Source organism: Bombus terrestris, chromosome 3 (assembly GCF_910591885.1).
Source record: "Bombus terrestris chromosome 3, iyBomTerr1.2, whole genome shotgun sequence".
NCBI lineage: Eukaryota > Metazoa > Arthropoda > Insecta > Hymenoptera > Apidae > Bombus > Bombus terrestris.
The window spans coordinates 11,543,253-11,555,549 of NC_063271.1; the positions used below are offsets into that span (position 1 = coordinate 11,543,253).

At 38.1% G+C, this 12,297-nt stretch overlaps 1 protein-coding gene across 3 annotated transcripts in view; it reads right to left on the reverse strand.

The window, feature by feature from the left end:
* LOC100648816 (protein Tob1) overlaps positions 1-12,297 on the reverse strand; it is a 123,827-nt gene that overhangs the window by 55,606 nt on the left and 55,924 nt on the right. For 2 of the 3 annotated variants that reach the window (XM_012321138.3, XM_012321139.3), the window contains exon 3: positions 6,553-6,710. The exons of the other annotated variant lie outside the window; for it this stretch is intronic. The gene's annotated coding sequence lies outside the window, so the exon portion shown is untranslated. The remainder of the gene's footprint in view (positions 1-6,552; positions 6,711-12,297) is intronic. 3 annotated transcript variants of the gene reach the window in all.

Genomic DNA, 12,297 nt, shown 5'->3' on the forward strand with positions numbered 1-12,297 from the left:
CGAAACATATTTCCAGAGATGTTTACCTACGTCTAATTTCCTATTCAGAGTCCATTCACGTTTCGGTTTTTTTCATAAAAACGGAAACCAACGAGGCCTTCATGGACCAACCGAAAAGCGATTTATTAGCAGAACGGCGTTACGCGTTCGGAATGGAACAACGACCAACAATGGCGCGTCTCGCATTCGGCTTTCAGCGCTATTCTTGGCCAACCCGGGAGGCGATCCTGAAGTTGATGGATCGGTTGGTGACGCGCGAAAAGCGATCGTGCTTCCGCGAACTTCGTTCTCCTTCGACGTTCAAAGCAAGACGTATCGCGGCTGGAAAGGAGTGATTGCCAGAACTCTTCGTGAATTAACAAATCCAAGCTTGTAGATCAGATTAACGGCTCGAAAAGCTCGAGCTTTCTCTTTTTTCTTGCTGGGATGTCGTGGAAAATCATTTACTATTTTTTGTTTGATTTTATTAAACAGAGAATCGCATGATTTCTAATTTTAACGCGCCGAAGAAAAGTATACCGACGAGTCGGATAAATTGTCGAGAAATCTCTTTTTCTTTCTTTATTATCATCTTAGAAATTGAGATTATTTCAGTCGTTTTTCTTGAAAATTATTAATGAAAACGACATGACATATAAATGACTATAAATTATTCGTTTAGAATAAACTAGAGATTTAATATCATGTTACTATTCTAGTCGCAATGTATTGCATACATAAATTATGTTAATTAAAAATCATTAATTTTTCCTTCTGAAATTTTTCTCATGAGATTTTCCTTGCGAGTTCTCCTTCGCACTATGACGGATAAAAGAAATACATTTACATTGTATAACGTCCTTTTTCATATGTAGAAATAGCATCGAAAAAAAAACAAAATAGGCAAGGTATAATATACAATAACTAGGTATCTACATTATATTATAAATGCCTACGAACATTTTATATTACTATGTATTACATGACAGTATACTTTTCAAGTCGTATCACTTGTTTGAATTTAGCAAAGCAAAATTAAAAAGAACAATTTGAAATAGCCCTTAATTTCTACATTATTCGCAAAATACAAATAATCTATTACATTCTATTATATCTATATACACCTAACTAACTTTACAAAAAAACACATTACAACAGAAAATAACTTTACTCGTTTCTTGTATCCATCACATTGTTTTCTTAAGACTTTTTCACTCCGTTCCTCGAAACAAAAAAAGAAAGAATGCAGGAATAATTATCAGACTTTCGCTTGTGGATTCAACATAGAAAATCAGTTTCCTCCTTACAGGGATCCAGGCTTTTTACATGGAGCAAAAAACGTGAGAAATTGCACCGGAGCGTGCAAATAGTAGCCGATTCTCAGCTTGGACTAAAAGCAGACGCTGATTTACAAGGCCAATAGCGTTTATCGCGTCTAGCGAAGTCTGTAAAACAAAGCGGAGGTCCGAGACCCTTTTAAGGGACGATAGACACGCTGTTTCTCACCCTATTTCGTTCAAGAGAGAATGCGAAAGAAGTGGAAGCGATGAAAATTCGACTTTTCTCTCACTCCCTGGTAAAACGTGTCTACACGCATTGCTTGATGGCCTAGTAAAGGCCGAATGTGTCAGGAAAATTTATTTCGATCACGAGGGTGGATGAATTGTAGCGTCAGCGAGAACTCGTCTCGTGTTACTCCCTTCTCTGCCTGTAAAATTTGTGTTTCACGTTTCCAGCTTTCTCCGCGTTCGTTTTTCCGCGAATTTCCCGATGAATATATATGTATACACGCGTGGCCTCTATAGTGCAAAAAGAGCTCGTCGAGATTGAATTCGCATTATAGTGGAGATCGGTCGAAAGCGTAAAATGCAATTTCCCTGAAAGTGCTTCATAAATGTTGCAATTTATTTCTGTTAATTGGTACGGGAATGAGAACGCGTGAATCAATGGAATAAAAGGGACTAAGGTTGAAATACTGAATCTCTAAATCTGAAACTTAACATTCCACAATTCAAGTCCTAATTCATCGCTTCTATATTTTCTCAGAATCCTGTCATATTCAAATCTCAAAATCTTATATATAATTATACATGCATACAATAATATATTATATATACCTATATAAACTTCTACTTCGAACACCTAGTCTATCAGTTATTAAAAAAATTGTCAAAGTAATACTATTGTACATATCGCGATTAATCAGAACAAAACGCATTAATTTTCAATAATCGTTGTTTCAACACTGTGGTAATGAAGAGACGACGAATCGTCACGTAATAATTGGCAGAGGACACTAATTCCGAGGACAAGCACGATTGATTTTATACTCAACTAAACTCATCTACGCTCCGTGTGCGCACCTGACCAATCTCCTTTTTTCATCATGGCGACGTTTAATCTCGTCTTTTCCCGTCGTAGAGAAACGTAGTTACCGGAATTTATTGCCAGTACGAATTCTCAGCCTTCAATATCGGCATATTAATTTTCGGCTGGCGCACGAGAGACGTTCGATCGCTTTGTTAATTATTAGCCGATTTTTAATCGTCTCGAGGTTAAGACCTGCAGAAATTCATGCCGACATAACGATGTGAAGTACTGTAAGAATTTTAGAAATATTGTGATGATCCACGCAAAATTCTCATTAGATAAATGGTTTACGCTAATTATACGTACTTAAAAATAATATGTCAAACGATCGATATTTCGTTCGACCTCGTTGTAGTCCTAGAACTTGTATGTTCCAATCTCGCTCTTCTCTCAATACATAGAAACACTTAACTTTTTAAAGAAAAATTTATCATAAAATTTAAAAGAGGAGATCGTGCGCATTAACAACGATGCTTTCAGCGACGATAAGATTGAAAGTGCAAAATTCAAGTATCACGCAGCCATTGATGCTTTCAGAAACGAACTGCTTTTAACCTACAAGAAAAATTATCTTTTTTACGAATTACTAAGAAAAACATAATGTACTAAAATTTCAAACCAGTTTTATCAAAGATCGATAGGTGTATTTACCGTTTAGTTGATGAATAATTTACTAGAGTACAATGTTACGTATATAGAGTCAACAAGAAATAAACTTGACTTTTAACCTTTAACGAAAAGTTTTTCTCGAAAGGGTGACAACAATATTCGAACGAGCTTTTGTTTTTTCGTGGATACAAACGAGAGTAGGGGGGGGGGGAGATAGAGACAGGGATGAGATGAGAGTTCCGGTGACCAGGTCTGACTAACATGTTTTTGCGCAGACCTCGAAAGCTTTATTTGCCGAGCGAGATTTTCCAATTAAACCGTGATTAATCCGCGCGACGAATGCTTAGGGCCGAATGTTTACGGCTCAGGGGAAATAAGTTGCTGGTATACAGAGCGTGGAAAATCGATACACACAGTGAGGGCAGGGTGTAGCGGGTAGGGTTTGGGTGCAGAGGAATCGACGATAATCCGATTTCGATGGACGGCACGAGTTGGATAATTCGTTTGCCTCGTGCCACTCCAAATAGAGAAAGAGAGATAGGGAGGTAGTGAAAGAGAGAAAAAGAGATAGAGGGATAGAGAAAGAGAGGTAGAGAAATAGAAAGAGAGGAGAAAAATGAGTGTGTTCTATCTTCGTCTCCATCCTGCTTTTCTGTATTTCTATCTCTGTTATCGATGGAACTATTGAATTCCGTTTTCCTCGACTCGCGTGACTCGAATCGCGAAAAAATTCGAACTGCGTAGAGAGGAAAAGCGCTTCGCGATCGTTCGAAATGACTTTACATTCCATGAAATAGTTCGAGGATAAAATTCTTCGATCGAATAGTTTCGTCGTTACGATTTTTATTAGTTACTTCTTATTGGGTCTTCCGATTATCTTAACTTGGGGATTTACTTAGTCGCGATAGTTGGGAAAATAGAGAAATTGTGTTTGTGGGGAAACTGATATACGATCATAGGTACTGTATAAAAACATGATTCTAAAGGAGAAATATATAATGAACGATGTTAAACGATGGATATAATACTAGAATTACATTACATATAGCAAAATGTAACATGTAAAACAGCGTTGTTAAGTTAAAAACAGTCATTTGTATGAGCTACATAACATCCTCAAACTGGTTGCTTCATTTGCATAATGTATAAAACATTTCGCAGCGTATTTTACGAGCGAATAAAGATGTTTAAGTTGGCGATTCTTTAATTATTAAACAGTGTCTCCAAGAACTAGAAATTATTTTGCAATGTTTCCCTTGCGTAAAGAAAGAAGCGAAAGATCACCTATACCCAAATGATGTTGTCACTCTCACGAACTTAATATATTCAATTCTTCATTCATGGATCATTCAAAGTATTAATTTCATTATATGAGAATAATACTACTAATAATAATGAGAATTATATATATTCTAATTTACAAATTGTATTCAACGATTTAATCATTTTGAGTATCAACCTTACAAATACTATGAGTAGTAAAAATTTAAAAAACGATTATAATGTACTTATAAATTACTGGATTATTACTTTAATTACACCTTCTATTATAATAAATAACTAAAAATGAGTAATAGAAACCATCGCTTAAACGAAAACAAAAGCTTTCTGCTTTTACGTTTTATTATAATCCAACAGGCAATTTCAATCAATTAATTCGTCAAACGCGAGTCGCTGACGCGATACGCCATCTCGTATAGCCAGCAGCGACCTTGCTATTATTGTCACACTATTTTCATAAGCAGCTCGGGCAAATCTGACGTAAATAAATGCGTAAATACCCCTATATCGCATTTTCACCCATTAATTAATTAACGCACCTAATCTGCTAATTTGTTTGACACACATACACATATACGACTCCTAAGCGCGAATGGAAATCGCCATTTCCGCAGTAGGAAAAGCATGTTCCAGACAGCGTTACGACCTCAACGTAATTTGTCGTAATAGGCATGTTTGTTTGATGTAATACCAAGAGACTGAGTCATTACGATCGTTCCAGATCGCGAGCAACCTTGAAGAAAAGCGAAACGCCCCGCATCGGCTGGCAACGAATACAATTTCTAGATCGATTTGTCGAACCAATGTTATTATTTACCTTTTAAAGGAAGCTGCATTGCAACGGACGATTCGGGTTGTCGTCACGATATTCTCACACCATAACTCTACTTTTAGCGTAGAAGCACAACTTTGGTATCTACTCGATCGATAATCTTATTTGTTAATGTACCAATGAACTAAATATCCTACTCTCCAATCGTATATGAATGACATTTTTAAAACGATTTTACAGTCAGTTATAGGAGTCTATATACGTATATTTAATGAATTCTATGTACACGTATTATTTACCGAAAGAAATTAGAAACGTATTTGGACACTTACAGAAATGATTTACTAGTGCATATTATGCGTCTTATATAAAACATTTTAAGATTTCAGTAGCATTATGTATAATGGAACACGTTTATTATATTAATAAAATTTGAAACAAATGGGAAATATACGTACGTATACATAGAAGAATATAATCATAGCATTTGAACGGTCAGTTATTTATTATACTAGTAAACTAAAAAATATTCACTGAGATCGCTCTTGGCACTAATCATATACTGAAGACTGTTATGCATGTTGCACAGTACGTTTTTAACTAAATATATATTTACAGCAAATATTTTGCAACTTTTATATGCACTTCTAGATTCGTTTCAAATTTTACAAATAGAATCATGATAGTCATGTCTTATTATAATGTTGATAAAACTTTAGAAAGTTTCGTATGACGCATGTAGTATATTCATCAAAATTTGTTTTGTTAATATTTTTTTGTGTTTCGAATATTTTCATGTATCACAGTACGTATAGTCTATATGAGCTCCTTAAATGTCAAATCGATCAACTCTTTCTTACTTCTTTAATTTCATTACATAAATACACGATTAATATACAATTCTTGAGAAACAAATGGCTAATTTTCGTAAGTTGAGATAAATTTAAAAAACAATGTTTGTAAGTTCATCAATGTCTTTTGAACGGCTCATGTAACATATAGCAAAGTCTCTAAGTCCGATTAATATAAAATATGGTACAAAAAGATTTTTAGAACTAACCTCCTAATTAAAGAGTGTAAGCAGGATTTTCTAAGACACTACACATCACTGTCACCTTTTTTATTAATTTAAGAAATAAAGACTAAGACGTAGATCGTAAAACCGAAGCTAAACATACATATATTTTAGTGTCATCTTAAACGGTGATTGGTCAAAGTAGTTAGTTCGATATATCGAGCGTTGTGGCGGTTGCGATAATCGAAGGATCAAAGGCGCGATTACTGCGCCACAGACGCGGCAGAAATGCTCTTGAACCGTTACGAAGTGGAATCGTGCTCCGATCGCGTGACACATTACGGAATTCGCACCGTGACGGGTTCCGCGCATAAATTATCTGACCGTGTGACGCGTGTGTACACAGAGAGTGGAAAAAAGAAAAAAGAAGCAGAGTGGCGAGCTCACGCGAGTTACGGTTCCGTTTCGCGATCATGATCAAGAAACGTCTAGAGTTGTCTCGAATGAAGAAGAGTTTGATACTCACGTGTCTTTGTTGGGTCAGCGAACACTATTCTCGTCCCTCGAATGAAGCACGAAAGTACGAAATGACGTCAGTGGAAGATCACTAGTTCCGTAATACCCTCGGAATATCCTCCTCGTTGCGTATCCACAGTCCTCTCCTCACTGTGCTCCTGCGTTCTCCTACAAGGTACGATCACGAAATATTCCTTGCTGTCACACTGCTTTACAGATCGTGTAGCTCCAAAAGATAGAACAAGCTGTCACTCGCGCAATTGATTCTCACTTTTGGTGAAACGATGTTACGTTGGGAAATAAGGTTATGGTACACGACCGTCTCGTATCGCTACACGGGTTACGTATAAAAGTAAAAAAAAGAAAGACACGGAGATTATGGGAAGAAAGGAAAACGATCGGAGCAGTAACGATGTTACCGTACTGCTTCTCCTTTCTTCACTATCTTTTCTATCGATATTCGGTCGTGTTACTCGCTGCAACGACGTTCGCGGTGTGTGTCGTGTCAGTTCTCGAACGCAGCACTGAGGAAAGAACTCGTCCTTTGCGCGCGCGCGTTACTGTACACGCGTATATCTATATACATATATGTATATAGAGATAGATATAGATATTATAGACAACACGCGTGCCCCTGTAATGTCCTTCGTTCCGTTTTTCTTTTCCTTCTTTTCTTCGATCAGAGTAGTTATCGTTCCGCGAATCCACACGAACAGTCACTCGCGAGTGCCGCTGCGAGACTGGAACGCGGGGAAACATGTGCGGCCTCTTACATACCGCTGTAGACGAAGGGGGAGTCGGGGAGGGGAGTAGGGGGAGCCACCAACGAACGAGACGAGTGGTGGGAGACGATCCCACTCCTCGAACAACGAGTGGGGTAACTGGCAAGGACGCGAGACCTCGACATGTCGCGGTCGCTCGACGTACTACTTTTTTCCTAACACTCATGCTTGCTTTCCTCCCGATCACATTGATAAGGGAAGTTATCGGGTGCCGGTCTCTTCTCTCGAGACCTGAAATTGGATAACCGAAAAAAAGAAAGGAGGTTGTCCCATTTGGGGCGCGTTTCTGATCTGTGCAAACGTATACGAAAATCATTGCAAACGCTAAAGATAGTAAAAGAAGTAAGGTGAGAGCTTGTTCCTTTTGGAGCTGGTTAACTATATTTAGAGCCACGTTTTCTATCCGTTGTTGAAATGTATCTAGCAAAATAGAGTAATACCTATGTATAATGTCTACTATTAGATGAAAATTAGCTTTTCTGTTATCTACTCGTAAATATAAATTAATAGCAATTTTTAATTATCGCTACTGTCTTTCGTACTTAAACCTTTTCGTAATCTCGTCGTTATCCATGAATCTATTACACGAGCTCTAAACGAACCTAGTTTACTTATCTGTCATTAACGATGCACGGGATCACGAAAGATTTAAGAGGTTAATGTCATTTAACCAATTTATTTTCACTAAACTCTTCGTGAAGATAAGGGACTTAAATCTTCCAAATTTCCTCATGTATATGAGATATTAAATATATCGCTCGGCCAAAGAGAGATGTTCACGAAGGAATACTTCGATCTGGGAGTATCATTTAATCGTGTCTAGATAGGAAGACCTTGATTCACTTACGCGTAAGCACGAACCGACAAACCGAACGTGCAGGAAGCCCGCTATCTAAAGACAATCGCGACAAATCGCAAGGTAGATTTGTATCGCAACTTCCGCGATGAGGTAAGACCGGCGAGACGTAATCGCGATTATAAAGTCGTGTCGGTAGTCGGCCATGGCTCGGGGAGGAATCCATTTTTCTCTCCGCGTAACGCAGAAGAGAAGTTTCGCCGGATGATTGCGATGCAAGTTATTGTAAATCACTCATAAGGATTGGACAATCGCTTCTCGATTCGACACGTTCGCTTGCATGGTCATTGTTGCGCGTGTTTGAACTTTTATTCATTTTAATTTTACACTTTATTACAGTTATCTGATGGAATGTTCGATAGCGAGTAAATAGTATTTTGAATTAATTATCTCAAATCAGTATCCGTTGTTTGCGACAACTGCGTCGTTTTTTATGTACAGATGTTATTGAATTGATTAACGGTTAGATTTAAGACAAGTGGAGTCTAGATTATTTAGTTACAATATTCTGAAGATTACAATCGGTCGATCGTAAAGGTATTGAGGCGATAGACATTCGATATGTGGGTCAGAGAACAATATTTGAAATCAAAGAAACAGGTTACATAATGAATAAATTCAAGAGAGTAGTGGTAGAATAGGTTACATAAGTTTGCAATAAAAATATCAAAGTTGCGTGTTAAGGTAGCGAAAAAGAAAAGTGGTTTTGTGAGTTTCCAGAAACATTCATAAAACCGGTAGTTGGTAATATGTAACAGTAAAAGTAGCTAATCTCCTTCAGAAACAGGACACACAATTTGGTTACTCCATTGAATGAATCATACTTGACTCACAAAAACGGTGACCCCTACAACTAAGGATATTTGACTCATTCTTCAGAATCTTCTAGAAACTCTACTCTCTATTTAAATACTATTTCGCATCACTTATACCTCAAAATGTTTCACATTTCAAATTGTGACAAATTATTGCAACAAAATGATACACAAAGATTCAACAGTGAAGTTCTACGTAATCCCGAAATCTGATAATTTACTTTCGCCAGCGTCAAATTTGAACATTCTGAACGACAAGAAGATGTTTGCTACTCGCAGCGTGTATTTATATCAAAAGCCCAGTGTAACGTTTTTAAAGAATGCTCCCTTTGTATTTGCCATTCGTGGTATAGAATAAAATGTGTCACGCATACACGAACAGGGATGATAGAAGGAGCACGCACGAGCGCACCCTTCGTACAAGGCTCGGGCACGTGGAAAGTTCAACAGGAAGGAAACATCAGAAACGCACACCACACACACACCCTTCATCTCTCCATTTCACTTTTCCTTTCACGCGTGCCTTTTAAAGGTCCCATGGAAAGCAGCAAGCGCTCAGTAAATAAAGGCCAGGGCACATTGCACTGTTCGTCGACTCGTTTCTGCAGCGTTTAAGGACTCTCCACGGCTATCTGCGGCGTTATCTGCGGTTTCTACTGCCTTCTCGCCCGCCCATCAGCTAGCCACCCCTTATATCTTCCTCTTTCTTCTACCAGGTTACCCCTCAACCACCCTTTCTCAGTTCCGTGCTCCATTGAATTCGATTTAGTTTCTTCTCCGGCACTATCGATCGGTGTCGCATATTTGTTCTTTTTTCTTATCGTTTATCCCGTTTCTCTTATCAATTTTTCTCTAGAAACCCCTTCTTCCATCCGGCGTACCGCTGACTGCGAAAGGCACCCCCGCTCGATCCAGTTACACCCTCGTTTGCACATCCGTACGGTCCTAGCCCCTGTTGACTTTCCTTTTAGCTGTATTTACGGATCCCTTACTTGTTTCTCCCGCTGCTCGATATAATTTTATTTGCAACCACTCTCACCGTGTTTGCGATCCCTGCCTTGCCAAGTATCTGGTGCGAATCACCGGTATCCTCTAAATCACTCTCCTTCCACGTTTCTTCCTTCGCTACAAGATTCGTTTTATTTGCTAGTTTTTGAAAGATCGAGAAGGTGAGAACCGTATTGGAGAGAATGCTTTTTCAGTTTCAATGTCAGAGCCAGTGTAGTAAAACACGGTTTATAATTTTGGGAATGGAGGATTTCATTTGTAGCTTTTCCGACGAATAATTCGTATATAAAGGCTAAGGTACTATATATGTTACATATGTAGTATTGTTAGTTATTGGGATAAGTTATACGGACGTACTTCTTAATCAAAAGCATCGCCAAAAGAATAATATTATTGTGGACGCGTCATTGGTAGAGCTTGGTGATGGCTTATCAAAAACAGTGCTCGTATAATCCATCAATTTTAGTTTAGAATGAAAATAGCAGAGGAAGATTTACACAAGCGATTAAAGTATCCAATTGTTAACATATCAGACATGAATTTTAGTCTATCATCATTTTCCACTTGAAACAGTGATTTCAGAACGATTAACTTTTTCAAGTCCGCTTGAAAAAATATTTCCTCTCCATACATTTATCGCTAATTACTTACTTTAACCTTTGATTGAATGAATCCCTTAAACATTAACCACAAAAATCCATTGTACAGAAATGGTCAAAAAGAAGAGAGAAGAACAGTATTAGATAAGATGTTAATTAGATAATCTGCCTTGTAGCAGTTGCATATCGACTCACAGAAACTTGAATATCCCTGCCCCTTAATCACTAACCCCTGCATTAGGACATAATTCTCACCGATTTTCTTTTATGAGGTAAACCAGTGGTTCAACCACCATCAAAATTGATCCGCCATTCCCCAAGCGGACGTAGTTAAATATACGACAGCCAGGTTGTCTTTTATAGCTTCATATTTTAACCTTTCCCCGGGCATACTCCCCCTTCCCTGTGTGCCTTCCTTCCGGTTTCTATGGCAGTTCCACGCTCGGGACGCTCTCGCTCGGTTTTCCTTTCCTTTGTTGCATCAGTAAACAGGTTAGCCAATTTTTCTGACGCAGGAAGCAGGAACGTGAGAGAAGCACTGGTATAAGAATGTATAGCAGGAGGAAAGAAGGCGAGCAGTTGCTTTAGATGTGCAACATTGTACGTACTACACGCTCTAGCGTGCACCGGCGTACAATACACATGTACCCGTCGCGCATATTGTTCGAGCAGGTTTTTCGACCGAGATTAAGAGCGAGCATGTAGCTCGCGACTCTGTCCGGTCTAAGTATGCCAAGGATTACCGGTATGAACTTTTACGTTACAGCCCGCGAACGCAATAATCCGATAATACGTGCCGCGAGCAGGAAACCAACCGTACCGTCTTACGCTGATACTACCCATGGTGACAGATTAACAGGGTGCAGTCCTCAGGACTTGGCCTCCTGGTAACAAGAAATGTATAGTGTTTCAAGAATTAGAGGCTCGTTTTTTCTCAACGAATTCGACTTTGGAACAATTTTTGGGATTATCGGATGTTTTATCAAATTTTTGACTAGCCTACTGGTATTGTGGACGTAATTTTGGAGGATTATTTGAAATAATTTGGTATTATTCGTTAGTATACTGCGGATAATTTAAGCAAATAAGAAAAAGATTCGTATATTTATTTTCTTATTATAAACTGCAACGATAAAAGCATTTTCAGCAAGGAGATATTCATACAATTTTATAAATATTCGTACGAATTTTAATTTACATCGGTGTAGAATATACATGTTTAGCAGGATGTTTGGAGGAAAATAACTTCAACAGTTTTGAATAAAATCCCTTCGGTTTGCCAATCAGTTGTAATAAAATGATTGAATAACGAGATTAGTCGATTACGATTGTAAATGAATTAATTGCAAATAACATACATAATTGCATTAACAATTTCCTACAGATGTAACTGCGGACCACCGGTTTGAGTAACGTATAGCATCGCGATACGATCTGAGCAAACATTAACTGGTTGCGAGACGAGCAACGGAAAAGTTCGTTTCCTTGATGCAACCGCGTTGTGCGTGAAAGAAACGGAAATAATTCGTTCTCCGATTGCCACGATTATTTTCACCTTGAACACGTCCAGCAATTAATCTGCGAGCGTTACAAGCACTTAACTTGTGATCACGTAGAAATCGATCCACTGATGAATAAATACGAACGAGATAACTATTAAGCATCATAATCAAGCTATAGTTTATCATAATTTCT